The sequence below is a fragment of the Cryptomeria japonica genome, chromosome 9 (assembly GCF_030272615.1).
Source record: "Cryptomeria japonica chromosome 9, Sugi_1.0, whole genome shotgun sequence".
NCBI lineage: Eukaryota > Viridiplantae > Streptophyta > Pinopsida > Cupressales > Cupressaceae > Cryptomeria > Cryptomeria japonica.
The window spans coordinates 468,990,350-469,010,628 of record NC_081413.1 but is presented as its reverse complement, the minus strand read 5'-3'; the positions used below and the strand labels follow the sequence as shown (position 1 = coordinate 469,010,628).

The 20,279-nt window shown below is 38.2% G+C and overlaps 1 protein-coding gene across 3 annotated transcripts in view; it reads right to left on the bottom strand.

Annotated features, from left to right (window-relative positions):
- LOC131075934 (uncharacterized) overlaps positions 1–20,279 on the bottom strand; it is a 96,166-nt gene that overhangs the window by 9,636 nt on the left and 66,251 nt on the right. The window lies entirely within an intron of this gene.

The window sequence follows — 20,279 nt, the reverse complement described above, 5'->3', positions numbered from 1 at the left end:
AGAACTATGTGAATAGGCATATTTGCATTTCAATTGGTCATCAGATTTCAACTGATCAAATCCAACTCAGTAGATGACAAGACTTTGACAATTTTGAAGCAATGCAACATGTTAGCTCATGCAAACGGTTCCATCATCAGGATTGGAGCACTTCATTGGCAAACATGTGAACCCTGAGTTGTTTTTAAATGCAAAATCAAATATTCTAATGGGCACTGTTGTGACCTAATCACACATCACCCCATCCCAAATAGGGACCCCCCCTAACTTTTAGGCCCTTTTGGTCGTTTGGTCTTGGTTTTTTGTGAGTTTTGGTGGCAGTCTCGTCAGTCTCTCCGCTTTGCAAATGTTCGAGGGTCATTTCGAGTAAATCTGCTTTTTGTTTGAGCGAGTTCTATGAAGTCTAGGGCTTGTTTTGTCCCTTTTTAGGGTTTCTGCCTTTTGTCCTAGATTTTAGGGGTTTCTGTTAGGGTTTTGGAAAAACTGAACATACGACTGGAATCAAAACCCTTCAAGGGACCTCCCAGTAAAATTTGAGCCAAAACGGAGCAACTTTCTATTTTTATAAAGTTCCTATTTTTTAGGGATTTTATTGAATCTCAGAATGTCGTCATTTTGCCAAAAATCAAACTTACTATTTTAGTAATTTCTATTTTTAGTAAGTTTCTATTTATAGTAGGTCATACCTGTATCCTGTCTAGGGATCTAACGCTGACACTTTGAAGGTTTCTATTTTTGGAAAGTGTTCTGACAGGACCATCCAGGCAAGGTGACAAAGATTAGGCATTGGTGAATGTTTCTAATTCCGGAAAGTCAGAAAGCAAACAAAGAAGGCCAGAAGATGGTTGAATGCTAGAAACCCACTCTTGAAATGGAAAGCTCGAGAAAATTCTTGAAGTTTGGAAAAATGAAGAAGGCATGGAGGATTCACAAAATTCACTGAATCCTCCACCAAGTCAAAATTCCGCCCCAGGCCAGAGATAGGTGCCAAAATGGAGGTCCCATGGAGGATTCACAAATTCATTGAATCCTCCACCAGTGAAGAATGCTGCCCTGCTACCCATGAAGGCGCCAAAGTTGATGCATCATGGAATTCACTCCGCAGACTGTGAATCCTTAGCCAAAGCAAAAATCTGCCCAAGTAGTTAAGAGGGCGCTCAAGGAGAAGTGTCATGGAAAAGTACAAAACAAAGAAATTCCACGCCCTAGTCCAGATAGCGCCCAAAGGGAGTAGAGACCGCCAAATCCACTAAGGCATGGAAGGAGGTAAAAGACCTAAAATCCCTCTCCATGGCATTTTAGCGCCCAAGAGAGGTAAAGAACGCCAAATTGAAAGATACAAGGAATCCATGGAAGTGAGGGAATTCCTTCCTCAAGTCAAAATTCTGCCCCAGGCCAGAGATAGGCGCCAAAATGAAGTGTGCAACGAGAATTGAATAAGCTGAGAATTCCTTCCCATAGGCAAATTTGCGCCCTAACGAGGAAGGCGCCAAAATGGTATGTTCATGGATAACGAACAAAATGATGAATTTCTCCTTCAGGAAGGAATAGCGCCCAAGTGCTAGGTGAAGGCGCCAAGCCAAGGTAATCATGGAAAATGTGAAAAGCATGAATTCTCCTTTCCAAGTGGAATCCACGCCCATGCACAGAGATAAACTCCTGAATGATTAAGGCATGAAGAAGGATCAAATTCCGAGACATGGTGAATTCCATGCTTAAGCCTGAAAATTGAAAATTTGTCTAAGGCATGGAAAGTCAAAGGTCAAGGAGGAATCGAAAGTAAAAATCCCCTCGGGCAAATTTTTGAAATTTCTTTTTTTAGACACCGAATCTTGTCAGAATGTGGGAAATTTTATAGATTCGGAATCGTGGTGGAATTCTCTATCCAATGAACCTGGCTCCTAAATCCCTAGAAAATAGGGAATGTGGAAAAGGGCGTGAAAATTCTTCAAAAGCAGAAGACAACAAGTTAGAATGAAATCAAGCAAATCATGAAAAAATCCTTCAATTTCCCTCCAAAGTTGGAAAGAATGGAAATTAATGAGGTGGCGAGGAGAATCTTCCAAGTATGAAGCATGACTTAGTGCATTTAATGAAACTTCTAAATTCTAACTCACTCGCATGGGAAGTTTCTTTTGCACGGTGCAGTGATTGGGAAAGTATGACGCATCATGAATGCAATTGCTAATTTAATGCCTCCTAACTTAGCAAGACGTTTTGAAGAATTCTATATAAGCATGGAGAGGCATTTCATTTCTCACATGCAGGATTCAAGAAAGAAGAATTGGAGAAGTGAAGGGTGGTCATACTTAGTCTCTGTTTTCATCATTTCCAAGGTGCTTCCTGGATGGCGGAATCAAGCAAGGCAGCTACCCTCTCCAGGCAAGCATTGATCAAGGCAGAAATGAAAAGTTTCCTTCCTCATTCCCGGCTGAATTCAAGGTGGGAAGAAATCAACGATACTACTTTAGGCACATTCAATTTGGCTGCATTCAAGATCAAAATGTTCGGGACAGCAGGGCACAGTCCATCACCAATAGCTGTCAAAATTGTCAAAAGCGGAATTGTTGCAGCAGCTGGTTTTCCTCCTGCTATTCAATGCCCAGACTTGGTCTTGGAATGTGCAGCACATTATAATTTGGAGCAGAAGACAATCTCAACGGCAGATGGCAAGCTGCTGGCAACATTGACTCCAGAGTCAATTGGCGAGGTTTTCGGAATTCCTTCACACTATTCCATGACATACAGGACCAGCAGCGGAGCTCGGGCAGTATATGAAGCAGGTCCTGCCAGGTGTGCTGATTTGATTAATAAGCAGTGGTTGTTGAAGCCTAGGGCGCATCCCTCCAAGATGCCAAAGACTCTTACTATCTTCGAGTTCAAGCAGGAGTATGATAAAGATGCTGAGCAGAGTAATGGGGTGTTCAAATTCTGTGAACTTTGAGGCCTGGATGTTCTTCTACATAGGCGAGATCATAAATTCAAATGGGCTAATCGACTGGGCCAGATTGATCAGTCACTGCTTGCATGAGCAGTTGAAAAACTTAAAAGAAAAAAGGTCCCAGTCCTTTTTCATGAGCTCCTACCTGTTCTATATGCTTGCACGAAGGGGAGGATTTGATGGTCTACCGGCAAGAGGAATTATGGGTTGCGGACCAGCTTAGGTGAAAGTACATGAGTGTTATCCTCAGCTGCCTCTTCACAATGTTAATTCTTACAGGTTGGTGAATGACACCTTCACTGTGTGCTTGACATGGCTTATACAGAAGACGTTGCACGTAAGGGTGTCGTTGCAAGCAAGTGCCTTGGTCCAGAAGTATGGAGCTGCGTTCTTGCAATTTCCTAAATTCACCTACATCAGGACACAAGGATTCTCATTTCAGTCATACAAATTGCCAAGATATCCATCAGACAAGCTCGTATTGCTGGAGCTCATGAGACAGTTAACTGCTTATGATCAATTGCAGAAGAAGAAGAAAAAGCAATCAATTGAATTCCCAGTTGTCTTGGGCGACTTCATGGAAATATGCCCAAGCTTGGAAGCCGCTAAAAGTGCAGCAGGGGAATTGGCATTCTATCGCCTGCCGTTTTATACATCCAGGGTCTAGTATGATCCTTACCGCCAAATTAGAAAGGTTGTTGTCATCAAGTTCATACACAAGTTTCACTTAGAAGATTATTGGGCAGGTGTCGAGGATGACCTCGAGGTCCGGAAGAGAATGCATTCCAGATTGCCCCTCGACACCATCAGGTTAAGTGAAATTTATCAAGTGCTGGATCAGGTGAAGGAAGATTCTGATTTGGTACAACCTGCATTTGAGAAAGTAAAAGACCAGCCCATTCAGTTGCCAAATTGGTCAGAGCCCGAAATGGATGATTTGAGTGTCTTGGCTAGACCAGTGCTGAAATTCACCAAGCACTGGATTGACCGGCAGATAAGGAAGTTGGCAGAAGGGAATGTTCATATGACATATCAGCTAATGGGAAGTCTAGATTCCCATAGTGAGGCGACCGAAGGCTCTTCACCGGTCCAGGCAAGAGGGGAAGTTCGGATGGATAAAGGAAAAAATGCCCCAAAGAGACCAAGGACAGCAAGGAAGAAGGATGTCCAGTAGGAAGTCCCATAGGAGGTTCAACAAGAAGTCCAGCAAGAAGAACCTCCACAAAAGAAGGCAAGGACAGAGAGGGAGCATTCACCGGCGAGTTCCTCGAGTGTGCAGGAGGTAGAGATGTTTCTGCACCCAGTAGCTCCACCTCCAGAGACCATTCCGGCACCAGATATACTCAGCATTAACGCTTCACAGGGACACCATCAGCCAAGAAGTCAAAGACAAGAAAGTCCCCCGCATCAGGAAGAGGCTCGCCAGGATAGCTTCGTGGAAGCTATCCTTGGTGAAATGGAGGAGAGATTATTATCTGAGATTGTTGCATCAGGATTGCGAAGTTGCCAACTTAATACATTGTTTGATTTTGATGGTGTATTCTTGTTCTATTTTGGCAATCTGCATGGTCTTGCTCTCTTCAATTAGATTAGATTTGCTTATATGTTGTTAGGAGAACTGGATTTGATAAGATTACTTGTTGCAAAATCAGAGCTCATACTTTTGGTGTGCAGTTGATTGTTGTATACCGTGCAAAGTTAGCCTGAGCCTTTTGATGTGTATATGCTTAACTTCGATCATCAGTAAAGATTGTTTGATCCGATGGTCTATATTGATGATCTAAAAAACCTCCACGCACCCTTTGAAGATTGCACCGCCTTCGTGTAGTTGTGCTATGCTAGCGAAACGAAGCATGGTTTGATTTTGCATGAGTTATCCCGTCTCCAGTTCTTAGGATTAGATTAGCTTTAGCATAGTTCTCTCTACCCCATTCTCATTTACTTTCAGCATAATTCGAAAAATCCAAAAGATCTAAAACTAGAGCTTTCATTGCAAATCATCCGTGCAGAAACCCTTGAGCTTGCATGAGTTTTCTTCAATTGAACACAGGTAAGGTCCCTTGGGTTATCAGCAAACCCATCAAACATTTGAGTCACGTCCACGCACTAAAGGAACCTTGGAATTAGCCGCTTGAACTTTAAGCAATCCTAGCATACGGACTGATCTTGATCAAGAGAGGATAAGGTGACCGTTGGTGACTTTATTCTGTGTTAGACGCTGTCATAAAAAACACATCAACGGGCACAAGTTCCAAAATCTATTTTGTAACAGAAAAGTCAAAATATTGTAAAAAGGATCCTAAATATAGTTGAAAAGATAGTCAAATCTGATCTAGTTGCAAGATTTGTGACTTTTGGAGATATTCAATAAATAGAAGTATTGTTCATTGTTGCAGAACAAATTTTGCATGTGAGTAGAAAACTTTGCATGATAATTTTCTATTCAGATTGAGGCATATATGAAAAAAAAATTGTGTGTGTTCTATGCAATTGTCACCTTGAATGTATGCATTTTCCTTTTAAGTAAATAAATCAAGGGTTTCCATTCTTATCAATATACATTTCCTATATTGTGTATCTTGTTTAATGGTTCTATTCAAATAATGGATTAAATCTGATCTAAATAAGATATGGGGGAATGTGTCATGTTGAGGGATCCTTAAGAAGAGTTGCAGATTATACCCTTTCTTGGACATATCATTGTAAGGCCGTGATATCTTTAACAGTCCTCTAAGTATGAAATTTTCTTGTCAAAAGAAGGCAGTTGCATGTAGTAGTTTTATTCGATAGCCCTGGATAGGCATTGATATGAGAATATTCCTGGTCCAAAACCTAAATTCTCAAAACCCTAAAATACAAAAATAACATTTTATTTTCTTTTAATGTGTTCAAGTTTTTACATGTTCTCAAGGAATTAAAATGAATAGGTTATTAAAGATCTTGCTAATCTGATATAAAATCATTCAGAAATAAAATTTGTGAGAACATATCTGCTTTGATCAATATCTCAGAATGTAAGGGTCAATACTTTAGATATTGTAGTAAGGGCCACCCCCGTAGGTCTAGTAGAGCCTAAAGTGCTGAGGAGAACAACTTATTTTCTATTGTTCATTGGCCACTGATTTGAGTGTCTCAAGGACCAAAGATAGCTACTTTATAGAGATAATCAAGCAATCAGTTGGAAACACCAACATGATAGATGATGAGTGCCTAGTATAATTTTGAATTCCTTGTATCATTCATTGCATTAATCTATTGTTTGAGGAAACGATAATATTGCATGGATTGCAAAAATAGTGAAGAAAAGTTATCAACAAGTTATATTGCTAATAATATAGCTCCTTTCTCAATGTTCAAGAAAAAATGCCACTTTATAACTACTTTGATGCACAGAAACCAAAATCAAATTCCATTTTCATTAAATATTGCTCTCTTAAAAATACATCAGTCAAAGAATAATGACCATTTCCCTTGAATGGCATGGATGAAAGGGGTCCCAATATGATGATAGTAAACAGATTGAAGAACTTAAAATTGCCATATTATCAAAGGTTTTTCAAACCTCGTGGAATATAAGAATGCATGACTGGCCCAATTTTTAAAGCACTTTGCATGGTTGATAGGGATGTGTCAAAATCCTTTACTAGATGAGGGAAACGCTTCATCAAATGACATTCAATTAGCATTCCAAGATTGACAGTCCAAAATTGAACATAGTATGTGTAGACACCCAATTTTGTCCACTTAATTAAATAGATATTTGGTATTTATTTGATTATTTAACCATTGTTCAACTATTAATTAAATTTAACATTTAATTAATTCACCCTAGCTATGTTCTCCTATTAATTAAATAAATTATTCAATTTATTTGATTTAATTCATTTAACCATGTTCTGACTATTAATTAAATAAACAAAATATATTTGTTTAATTAATTCATCTTCTCCTAAAAACCCCCTCTCTCACATTTAAATCTCTTTATCCTCCAACACATACATTTAATTAAATAATTATTTTATTTTATTTAAATCCCCTCACCCACTTGCATTTTCTAGAAAATGCAAGTTGCACACTAACCCTCTCCTTAATCATTTCTAAACCCCCTATCATTAGCCTAATCACCCCCTAATTGTAAGCACATTCCTAAATCATGGGATTAAGGAGTCACTTCTCAACTATTAAGGCTCTTACAAAGCCTTCAATGCCTTCTCCCTTTTTACAAGCAAACCCACATGGGCTTTGACCATCCTAAACCCCACTTTAACCCTTGCACATTCCCCCAAACCTTGGTTCAAGGCTTACCCATTAATCCAGCCATCCATGGTAACTCTCAAGTCCCCTCAAGCCTTTAAGGCTTTGTCCATTTCCCTCTCAAGTCTTCCCTTGTTGACACTTGTCAACATGTGATTGCTTGAGGAAGAGCACATGGATTGAGGGTCATGGAATCCTCAAGCAATCCTAGCCCCTCTTAAACCAATCAATCTCAACCCTTCGTTGCCTCATTTTCTCTATAAATAGAACCCTTTCCTTCATTGTTGAGGGGGGACAAAAGTTATCAATATGCATTGTTATTTTGTTTAGGATTTGAATAATTTTGTAGGAAGGATTGGTATCATGTCTTAGCTCTTCCACTAGTTGGACTTGCTATTTGACATCCAATACTTCATTCACATCTTCATTCAAGACTTCACTATCATCAACCAGCTCCCAATCTTCATTTGTCATCCTTGCGTGAATGCTCAAGCTAAGAGCAACATTCATAGCAGCAGGATCTTGAAGAGGAGGACAAGGAAGAGAAAATAGCATGGGAGCATCATAGGGAAGTATTATGTTCATTTAATTGCTTATTTTCTGTGGTTGAAAGTTTTGTACGCCTGGGAAGGTGTGCAAAATTGTGGTTTCAGCCACAATGTGGGAGTATAAAACTCTCCTAATTTAGGGAAGGCTCCCCCTATCTACAAACTAAACTAATCTAAAATGGTTGAAACAACAGTCTTTCTTCTTCTTTCAAGAAAAACTATATTCTTTTCACTTCACAGAAAAGTAATAGCAATTGGAAATAAATAACAGCAGCAACTTATAAAGTGAAATGAGAGAGAGGAAATTAAGTTTCCTGAAAGCACAAAGACTTCCGTCACATCCTCCGAGACGAGAAAACAATATCAAGCGCAAAGTCTTGAATATTTGAAATCCTATCTACCCTCTTATAACAATAATTTTCAAGAACAAGTGCAAGGTACAGCAGCACAAAGTCTGCAAATATAATGCGCTTCTAAGACTTAAATGAAAATTATCACAAGCTCAAAGTCTTGTGATACCTTCTCAACTTCAAATTGCGAACTAAAACTAATTTCACCCTCAATATCTGCAACACAAAGTTTGCAATTATTTGGGGTGAAGCTCTATTCAACAACCTTCCACAATCTCAAGTAAGCACAAAGATATATACCAAATGACACAAGAACACAATAGGAACAAAGCAAGATTTCAACACAAAGTCTGAAATCCTACACTTCTTTATATTACTCAAAAGATGACAACTTACAACTATAAAGCTCAAAGTCTTTATGAGTATAAAATCTTGCAGAATTTACTTGCTTATAAAAAAGATAAAATATACAACAGACTCCCTCAACTATATATAGGAGAGGGAGTTTGAGAAAAAAGGTGGGAGGATCCTAACTAACTTGAGAAATTCTCTCAACCACCATGACTTATTCCAACTACAGTCCTAATCTAACTCAACTTGTAGTTTCTCTACATGTAATTACATTTTACAAAAGTGCAAGTGAAAAGTACACTTGCAATCACAAAAATCGTCTTTACATGTAACTTGTCAGAAGCAAAATACATAAAACAAAAACCAAGTGTCATGAGACACTCTTTATTCCTTCTCATTCGCAAACATGAAAGATTGGAAACTGTTGATTGACCTTTGCAATCTTTCTAGATTGGGCCCTTTAGTATTCTTGGAAACTGCAACAGTCTTGACAATCACAGCATAATACCTCATTGTTGCTTCCTTATGTTCTTCAAGAACAGTTTGCATCTTATCATGAAATACTTGAAAACTCACAAATTTATGGATTGAATCCAACAGTAAATTGTTCTGCTTCTAGTTCCTTGCAGAGTCTTGAAACCATCTCTGCAAGTACCTCATCTACTGCAAATAACTCTCCATCTGAATTTAGAATCTTACAAGACATTTTATCAAAATTAGAAAGTATGTCTTGTTCAACCTCACCACTCATCTCAAGTGTTACCTGAACATCTTTGATGAGTTCTTTGACAACCAATGATTAGTTTGTCAAAAGTTCATCAAATTCTATGTACTGTTTTCTGTCAGATATAATCATATGGTTGCACAACACCTCTAACTTAAACTGATCCATTTGATGCCAAATCTTCAAATCTTCTTCAATTGAGCTAAGACTTTGCTCAAAAACTTCCAAAATCTCATTCAATTTGGTTCTTGCTGCTCTAACACTCCTCAAAACGTGCAACGCCTTCTTCACTACTTGGGTACTTTGATCAATCAACTAATCAACCCAGGTATCAACTGCTCTGGCTTCTAAGCAACCTTTTCCAACTGTTTAACAAATTCCTCAGAAGTAGAAGTCAATGGGTCAACTTGCTCTTAAGAATTCATTATCTTCTAAATTACTGTAATGAGCTGTGAATTCTTCTTTTAAAGCTCATTCTTCTTCGCCAATAATTCATCATAATTACGGACCAAGAGGGCTACTGAATCTGTGGCATCATGCATGACACCTGTATGCATCTGCTTACCAAGTTCTATCCTGGTAAGCCTGTAATTTGACAATTGCATCTCTTCCGATGGCTTTTCAACTAGTGGCTCTGCTACTTCTGCATACTTTATCTTATTCTTATCCACCACCACCCGGGAAACTGTCTTTGCTTTCTTCGCGGCTCTAGGCTTAAGTTTTGTAACTTGTCAAAAATCAAAAATATCGGGAGAAATCTCTTGCTTCTTCCTCTTTGGTGTGATCGAACTCAGCCAAGGGGGTAGTTCTAATGAGCTCGTATTTGAGACAGCAATTGTGGTTTCTGAAGGAACGGGCTCTACTTGTACCACAGCTGTGACTCAAGGAGAAGTTTTTGTTTGAACCAGAGTTCTGTGACTCGCCATGACTCGGCGAGTCATGGGCCGAGTGACCCTCGGCGAGTCCTAGGTGGCTCGGACTCGGCAAGGCTGACCCGACTCACTCTAGGCAAAAATCACTAGAAATTGGTTTTTTTGCCGAGTTTTTGCCGAGTCCCGAGTCGGGTCAGCCTTGCCAAGTTCGCGCCGAGTCCGAGTCTCGTTTCTATGGTTTGAACAGCAACAATTCTTTGCTCATGTGGTAACTCACTACTTGCCTCTATCATGAACTTCTCAAAGTTCAAAGCAAAAGTATCAACCTCCGAAAGAGAAACATTGGGCATGGCCACATAAGAAGGATTTATCTCAAAAGCATTCTCAAGGCTGCCATGAGACGTTTCAGTAGATAACCCTGTGTTAATACCAGTAGATATACTTGGTTCCATAGGATTTACATATACAGTGGAAAATGAATCGACATCTGTGTCAACCGGAGACATAGGACATCCAATGACAATTGTGGAATAGTCGTATGAGGAGAATCTGAACCAACTGAAGGGGGTGATTTTGCAGCATTCTCGTGATGGGTTTCATCCTCAGCATCACCAACATGGATCTACACCTGTGGTTTCTCCTTCCCTTTTAATGACACTTCTGGTGGAGCAATAACCAAGGCCCTACTCACTCACAGCTTGATCCTTGTGCCAGAAGAAGAAGCACCTTCCTTAGATTTGATCCTAACTTCAGATCTTTGCCCAGCAGGCCCAGCCAAGTCACTTTCATTCTCTACCTTGATCTTAATAGTCTTGACCCTATTATCCTTCAACCAAGCATTTGTATTTGCAAGGATGGGCTGAAACCTATCAATGATAGAGTCACATTCCTTCTTTGAATATTGTGGAGAAGGAAGAGGATCTTTTGCAACTCTTTGCTCGACATACTCAGGATCGAGGATCTTTCCATCATCTACCATGCCCTCTGGAATTCTAGTTAAATCAAGATCCACAATCTGCTCCAAAGTCAACCTACTGTAGTCCATTCTCTTGATTTCTTCTTCAGTGCGGAGATCAACCCAGATGTCTTCCAGACGATGGACATGAGTGAAGGCCCTTTTGATCTTGTCTTTCATACCTTGGTAGTCAAAATCTTTTTTGGCTATAAACTTCCTCAACTTGATTTCCTGAAGTTTTGTCTCCATTGCCTTGGCCCTCGCTGAGGTATTCAAAGAATATCGACCAATCTGCAGTGGATTATGTGAGGAAATGTTTATACCAAGTTTATGATTGGCAAGTTGTACTGCATGAACTGCCATCAACTGTCTTGCCAATTCCATCAAGAGAACTTTATCAATAGGATATCGAGGTAACATGTATGGTTGTCCCTCAAAACATCCAACCCTCATATACGTGAAGGTTGGGAATTGCAAAAACAAACATCCATACTCATTCACCTTCTTCCATGCAGCCTCAGATACCCTCCTATTCTTGAGCGTCTTATCAAAGAGACACATGAAATGACCGAAAAAATGCATCCTACACTCTTTTGTAATGAAGCCTACTGGGCCTCAGAGTCAACTGATCATAATATTTCCATACTGGCACTAGAGATCTGTCACCCTTGGTACAAAGACCAGGAAACTGTTTGAGTGATGCTACAATATAAACCAAGTAGGAATTCATATAGAAAATGAGTGTTAGGAACTTGTGATCTTAGGAATTCATATAGAAAATGAGTGTTAGGAACTTGTGACAGCTGATCACACAAGTTGTCGCTAATAATCTCTCCCCAGAAGATGTGAGATGCATTCTTCCTCATGACCACGATGTACTTGTACATCCAGATTTCGAATACATTGGAATGTTTCAAACCCATGATTCTGCTAAGAAGAGTGATCATGTCACCCACTTCTTCAATGAATTCACATCTCGAGAAACAGGTCCGAGGAGTTTTCAGCCATTTTGCATTAATATGCCTGATACATTCTAATCTTCTTTGATTATAATGATCCAAGGCACTCTTCATGGTTATGTGAGCATATACAGGGGATGCGGGAACTTTGAAGATTTTGTCTATTGTTTCTAGATCCAATCTTATAATTGCATTCCCGTCCTCATCTCTGATTGTTCTCGTTTCTCAATCAAAGTGAGCAGCACATGCGAGAACAAACTTAGGTTCTAAGGCAGCCACTGGAAATGAAGACACTAGATGGATATGACTGTTTAGGAGCAGTTGCATCCCATGTGTTGGCGAACACTCCATTCTTTCCAAAAACTTGGACATGTCGATGTGTCCAATCTCTGTATCCCGGATCTCATCAATCAGAGAGACCACCTGTGTAGGGGTAACCTCATTCTGGTACTTATCATATTTGTATTTCATCTTCTTGTTTGGTGGCGAAGATGGCTCTCCCGACATTGAACAAGAATCTGCAATACTGTGATGAAAACTCAAAAGGGTAAGAATATCTAGCGATTCCATCTCAAGTTTTGAAAACCACCACCCACACATGAACTTGGGAGGGATAAACATGTTTGAACCTGACTCAACAAATGCTTTATAGATGAGCTTGGACAGCGATGGGAAGAAAATCGGATCTCATGAAGGTGTTTGCAAGTGGGAACCTTTCATTTTTGTAATTGTAATCGAGTTTCCAAAACCTGACTGCAAGAAGCATTGTGAAATTTGAAGGCAAGTGATGACGCATACTTGAAAATGGAAGCTTGAGAACCAATTTAAAGGGGAAATGCACGGCATGACTTTGTGGAAAGCATCTTGAAATGGGGGAAAATGACTGTAAGAAGCATGATCTCATCAAACCAAGGATAGTGACCATCTAGGGTATTTGTAGTCGGGTCCCCAAGACCTGACTGCAAGTAAATATGATTTATGCCAAACATATGGAATGCGGAAGTTCATCCTTGCAACAAGAACTTGGGAAGTAAATATGCCAAGAGTTCACTTGTAGTCGGGTCTTATGGAATGCGGAAGTTCATCCTTGCAACAAGAACTTGGGAAGTAAATATGCCAAGAGTTCACTTGTAGTCGAGTCTTAGAAACCCGACTACAAGTGAAAGACATATGCATTAGTAGTTCATAAGACTTGCGATAAAATGTGATCGATCTGATTCTTAAGGCAACACAATACTTGCACTTGCAAAACACGTGGAAAACAAGAGATTGCTTATGACAAGAGCTTTATGGGAGGGACGATATGCATATGACATATTTATGATAGATGCAACTTTAAATGAGGCAACTTTTACTTGTAGTCGAGTCTTAAAGACCCGACTGCAAGTGAAATTACAAAGGCTTACAAATACAACTTGCAATCTTCTTCTTGTGATCCGATTTTAAGCACATATGAGGGAAAGCAAGATGCCAAAGCATACTTGTAGTCAAGTCTACAACACCCGACTGCAAGTATGTTTGCATATTTTAACTTGCACTTATATGAATAAGACACGATTTTGCTTTGAGGTATTTTAGGAAATGACTTGCAATCATATGGAGCTTGTAACTATGTAATGGAAAGCCGATCAGCATCTTCAATTGCAAAAACCACGGACATTTGCAATAGGTTTACACAAACCCGACTAAAAGCATCAAAACGAATTTGTAAGAGTTGCAAGTTGAGTCTAGCCAAGCCGCCAAGTGTAAACTCAGATTTGCAAGTGTAGCTTGAAACAGTAAAAAGACTTTGGAATTGAAACAAATGATAAGCAGATTAAGAAGACTTCAAACGCATATCATCCGCTTGACTTGGCAAAACCCGATTTTAGGGAAGATTCATATGAAAACCAAGGCGTGACTTGAAGAATGCAAAGGGTGATATGATATAAGATGGACATTCAAACTCGACTTTGGCAAGACACAAGCTTTCAAACAATTCATTGATATATGGAAAACCAAAAGAATGAACTTCTATTCAAAACATCCACAAATGCATGAACCAAAATGATAAAAAGGAAGTATTGTCAAAGGAAACCCTTGAGAGAGAGAGCAAAATGCCAAAGATATCTTGAATGAGATTTCAAAAACCCTCTCAAGGAACTTAATAGGCGATGCAAAAGATGGACAATCCTTGAAATCAAAGACTAAAAGTCTAAAACATAAACGAGTCCCTTGGAAAATGCGGAGAAAGAAAGAGGAAATCGGGTTGTTTGAAGCTCAATACAAGTTCAAAGAAGATCAATGATGCTTGAATGCCCAATAACACTTGAAGTCGGGTCGCTTTTTCCCGATTACAAGTGTTTTAAAGACTTGAGGTCAAGTTATTTTTCCCCAATGACAAGTGTTTTAAAAACTCATGCTTTCCACTTTATGATATAACTTGTAGTCGAGGATTAGAAACCTGACTACAAGTGACTTATGATCAAAAGAAAAGGGCTTTATGTGTAATCAGGTCCTAGAGACCCAATTGCACATGTCAAAACAACTAATGACCCTATCCTACTTGTACCGGGTCCTAGAGACCCGACTACAAGTGGACTAGTTTCACTTGCAACGTGGTTAAAAATTCCCCCAACTTGCAGTATAGTCTCTGAAACCCGATTTTGCACTAAATGTGCAAAAAAGAAGACTAAAAACAATTGAAAATTAACCAAAGAAGATTGAAAAGAGGCACAAACCCAAAACAAAGAAGATTTGAAACAAATTGCAACCTTGGGAAGCATGCCAAAAGACTCAAAGGATGAATTTTAACAAAAATTCAAAGGGGTTGCTCTGAATTTTTATTTACAAAAATGAGGACAACATTTTCCTAACTTCCTTGCTAATCTTCTTTAATATGTTATTGAAATGGTTTTAGTTTGTTTTGTTTATGTTTGGAATTGTTATTTAAATGAACTCGAGTTTGTTATATACTAATCTCCATTTCCTTAGCACCAGTATGGAATCTTAGTCTGACAAAATATGAAGATGTTTCATTGTTTCATTCAATGGTAATTTTACTGATGCCCAAGAAGATTTCATAAGAAACCAAAAGAAGAGAAAGAGGCAATAGAAATATGAAATGACTTTCTCAACAAATGTTAAACAGGGGAACAAGGGAAACACTTAAAATCAGATGGCCACTTTTAAGATAATTATGGTTCAAACTTTATATAGCAGAATACATTTTGATCCAATCAACTTTTGGAAGCTACATGGAAATTGGCACTCGCTTTGTTCCTTTTCTATCTGTCTGATTTCATGTTGCCTTCTTAAGTCCAAACCAATCTTGGATATCTATATGTCAAGGTCAGAAATTTTAGAAACTTTCCTTTTTCAGTTTTATATTAATAACACTATATTTAGTTAGACCATGACCTGTTCACTTTGAAAGTGACTAGCTCATCAGCATCCTAGTGAAATTGGAGCAAACATTCATTCATTCAGTTTGTGAAATGAAATCGCCCAACTTCAAAAGTTTAATATTTAGTGTATATTCACTCAAATTGTAATAAAATTACTATGTTACTGAAGTTGAGTCACAGAAATAGAACACAATATGATGGAACACAAAACAGAATATTTATTATATAACCAAACCACTTTGAGGGGGCAACCTGTAAAACCTTATAATAGAAATAGAATTTGCAATGTGCATGGCAGAGCCTTGCTCATCCTTATTTATAGACATAATTAGGTAGGGTCACAACCCTTCATCCTAATTAGGCTGGCCTCAAAAACAACTAGCTGAATGAAAATATAAATGTTAACTGTGCGGCCCACACATACCCTGATACATGATATAAGCTAAGGGTATAGCATGCATCTCCCCTTCAAATCAATGCTTTCCTCAATGATCAGATGCTTCAGCCTACCATGCCATATTCTCACTTGGCAGACTCTTCCACTTGATCAAATACTCTATAATCACCCTCATTCACAACCTCATAGTGCATGTCTAGAGAATTGCTTCAAGCTCCAATATGATTCTTCCCTCCTCATCAAGCTCCAATAACTATATCTGAAATGAAATTCTGTAATATCCCCTTTATATCTTCAAATTTGAGGGAGTCATACCTCTTCATCAAAACCATTGCCTTTGCAAGAGTTACACCCCTCCATAGTTAAGCACTGCCTTGATATGCTTGTTTTCATTTTAATTACATTCTATTTGGGGATCGCTACCAAGTAACATTCTTTAATTAATCTCCATCAACCCCTTTGTAGAATCGCTCCCATATTTATTTCCTCCACCAAGGTTTAAGCCTATGATATAATGCTGAGATCTCCTTATATGATGGGGGCATGACAATCTGCCTCTCCCAAGATTGCTTTTTCTAAAAACAATTTTAAATTGGGATGACAAAAAATTTCTGCTCCTTCCCAAGTGGCATCCTCCATAGGTAGATCCTTCCATTTAACTAAATATTCCAGAATAACCTTATTCCTTAATTTCTTTACTCTCATGTCAATGATGGTCTCAAGTTCCAAAATTATTTTTTCCTCGTCATCAAGTGGGGGTAGCTTCGGACATGGTGTGATATGTTGAACTAGCACCTTCTTAAGGCAAGATACGTGAAAGATATTATGAACTCAACTATTTTCTGGTGCTCCAATTCATAAGTAACTTCATCGATCCTTTATTTAATCTTATAAGGCCCATAGAAAAACATGGCTTGAGTTTCTCTAACCACTTCCCTTGAGGGACGATTGTTTAAGGAAAGCTAAGTCTCCAACTTCAAATGTTCTTTTAGATCTACAACATTTGACATACATTGTTTGTTGATTTTGAGCATGTTGCAAGTTTTCTTTGAGTGTGTTTAAAATATTCACACTTTGTTGCACCAAGTCTCTTGCTCGAAGGACTCTACAATCCGTAAGAATCAAATCTCCAAATGATACTACCTCATAACCATATCGTGCCTTGAAGGGAGTCATCCCTATTGACATATGATGAGTAGAATTGTAACAAGATTCTCTAAGATGTAACCATTTGACCTATGTTGTTTGTTGCCTTGTGACATAGTTCCGCAAATATCCTTCAAGCCACTTAATTACAATTTTGGTTTGCCCATATGTTTGTGGGTGGCAGCTAGTGCATGGGGTGAGCTATGTTCCAACGAATTTAAAGAGATCTTTCCAAAATAAACTAAGGAATTGACAATCTCAATCACTTACGATGTTTTTGGGTAGTCCATGTAATTTGAAGAGTTCTCTAAAGAAGAGATCAAACACTTGTGGTGCTCTATATTTTGAAGATGTGGCATGAAAATGAGCATACTTAGTCTATCCACCACCACAAATATACAATCATTTCCTTGTACTTTTGAAGCCATGTTATGAAGTCCATAGAAATACTCTCCCATTTTTTATTTGGAATTGGTAAGGGTTGTAACAAACTGGCTGGAAATGTTCGCTCCACCTTGTTTCTTTGACAAACCATACATTCCCTAATATGCTTCAAAACATCCCCTTTGAGGCCTTTCCAAGAGAATCTTTCCCTTTCTTGTATGTTTTATAGTAACCTTGATGACCCACTAATGGAGTATCATGGTATGCCCTCATAATCTTTTCTTTCATTTTCGATCCTGGGATGAGATACATTCAGTCTTTGCAGAGAATGAGCTCCTCCACCACCTTGTACTTGTCATCTTGTAGTTTGCCTTCCAATATATCATTAGCCAATGCATCCTTGGCATTTTCAACAAATATTGAATTTTCCCAATCCGCAAAGATGTTTTTCATAGAGCTTAGTGAGGTCTTCATGATAGCTTATTGGCCACAACATTATTCTTTCCCTTCATGTATTCCATTTGATATTAAAATCATAGGCTTGCAACTTGTTAACCCACTTCTGCTATCTGTCATTTAGGTACTTTTGGTTCAACAAGAATCTCAGACCAGTATCGTCAGTCTTCACAATAAATCTTCCACAAACTAGGTATTGTCTAAACTTGGCTAGTGCATGCATAATAGCTAGCATCTCTTTGTCATAAATAGAACAATTACTTTTCATTTTCATAAGCTTGTGACTCTCAAAAGCTATTGGATGTTTATTTTGCATCAATACAACTCCAATACCTTCTCCTAAAGAAATCACATTCCAACTCAAATGGATCAAAGAAATCCGGAATGACTATTACTCAACAAGAACTCAATATTTATTTGAGCTTTTCAAAAGCTCTTTGGGCCTCCTCACTCCATGAAAAAGAACCTTTCTTAGTAAAGTATGTCAATGAAGCCATTATCTTTAAAAATCCTTTGACAAACCTTCTATAATAACTACAAAGTCCTAAAAATCCACTTAAATGATTTAAAGTCTTTGCTTGAGGCCAATCTACTATTGCCTTGATTTTTTCTTCATCCATACTAACTCCTTGGGCATTGATCTTATGCCCCAAATATATGAAATTTCAATCATCCCAAATTCACATTTGGATGTCTTAGCAAATAGCAGTTGTTTCTCAAGTATCCCTAATACTTCATCAATATGCCTTAAGTGATCCTCCCAAGTTTTACTATAAATCAATATATCGTCAAAGAACATCAATAGGGATTTCCTTAATTATTTACAAAATATGTGTTCCATGTAGGACTAGAATGTGGTTGGGGCATTAGTTAGTCCAAATGATAAAACTAGAAATCCAAATTGTCCAAAATTGTCCTCATTCTAATTTGATGGTATCTAAAACATAAATCAATCTTAGCGAAGTATATTGCACCATGAATTTCATGTATGAGTTCATCAACCCTAAGGATGGGGTATCGGTTCTTGATAGTTATTTTATTAAGTGCCCTATAATCCACACACATCCTCATAGTGCCATCTTTCTTTTTTACCAATACTACAAAGCAAAAGGGTTAGAACTACGTTGTATATGCCCCATCTCAAGTAACTCCTTACTTGTTCCCTCAATTTCTTCCTTGTATCTTTTTGGGTGGCAATAAGATGTGGTAATGATGGATTTTGCTCCCTTTTCTAGTTGAATCGTATGATCAAACCCCTCTTAGGAGATAATTCAAGTGGAATATTGTTGAAAACTTCCTATACTTGTCTAATATAGATTGGATATCAATATGAGTAGTATTCCCTCCTTTGGGTGAAGATCTATCAAGGATCATACATTGTGTCGCCCATGCTACCTGCCCATGTCTAAATGTTCTTTGAATGCTTTTGGATGACACAACCCTTGTAGATCTATACAATAGACCTTGTAGAATTCCTTTCGTGCCAATGTGTTGAAAACATTGTTCCATCTTTTAAAAATCTTGATAATACGTACATAAAGAATGTAGCCTTTGAATGCCCACAACCATATCTATATCACCCATGTTCACTACAAAGAAAGTTTCACTTATTCGGTGTCTCCCCAAGGTAATGCTTAGTTGCTGATTTCTTTGTGTGAAAGGGATAGTTAATCTATCTACCATAACTACCTTGAAAGCCTCAAAATTTTCAGCCTTAAATTTTATCCTCATTAATAGAACTTCATCAATGAAGTTATGTGTAGCACCACAATCAACCTAGACAGTCACCCTTTGACCTTGTCAAACACTACGAATTCTAAAAGGATGATACTTGGGTGCCCCCCTTGAAAATGAGGCCAATGTACCACTTCCAAACTCTTTTTCATATTGTTTCCTCTTCTTCCTTTTAGGTTCAAATTCTCCCTCCTCCGATTCTTCATTTGTCATTGCTTGTATGTGGTGGACTTGTCCCTTCTTGGAACATCAATGACCTGCCTTTCATGGTTCTCTACAATTGAAACATAAAGTCTTCTTTTGAAGCTCACTCTTAAATTCTTCCACCTTGTTAGATTAAGGAGGTAACGCTTTTGGTTGCAAATTATCCTTGTCAAAGGGTTTCTTATGTAACCCCAATGGTATATTCTTGGGATAGGTCTTGTTTTTAGGTGAGGAGTCTTCCAAATTTAAAGCTATTCAAATAGCATCTAGTAGAGATGATGGTTCAAAAGCTTAAACCAATCCCCTAAAGTATTCGAAAAGTCCTTCAATAAATAAAAACTTTAGTCTATTTTCAGTAATATCGAGCACCATGACTAATATTCTTTGGAATTTTGTTACATATCCTTTCATGATACCATGTTTCCTTAGTTGTGTTAATTCCTTAAAATGCATCTCCATTTTCTTTCTATCAAACCTTTCTACAAGAGTCTTTGTGTGAAGTCAATGTTGATGGGTGTTTTATGACCACACCAACACGGAATAAAATACCAAGGTATCTTATCCTCTCTTGAGCAAAATCCCATGTATGCTAAGATTGTGAAAGATCATATAGGTGAC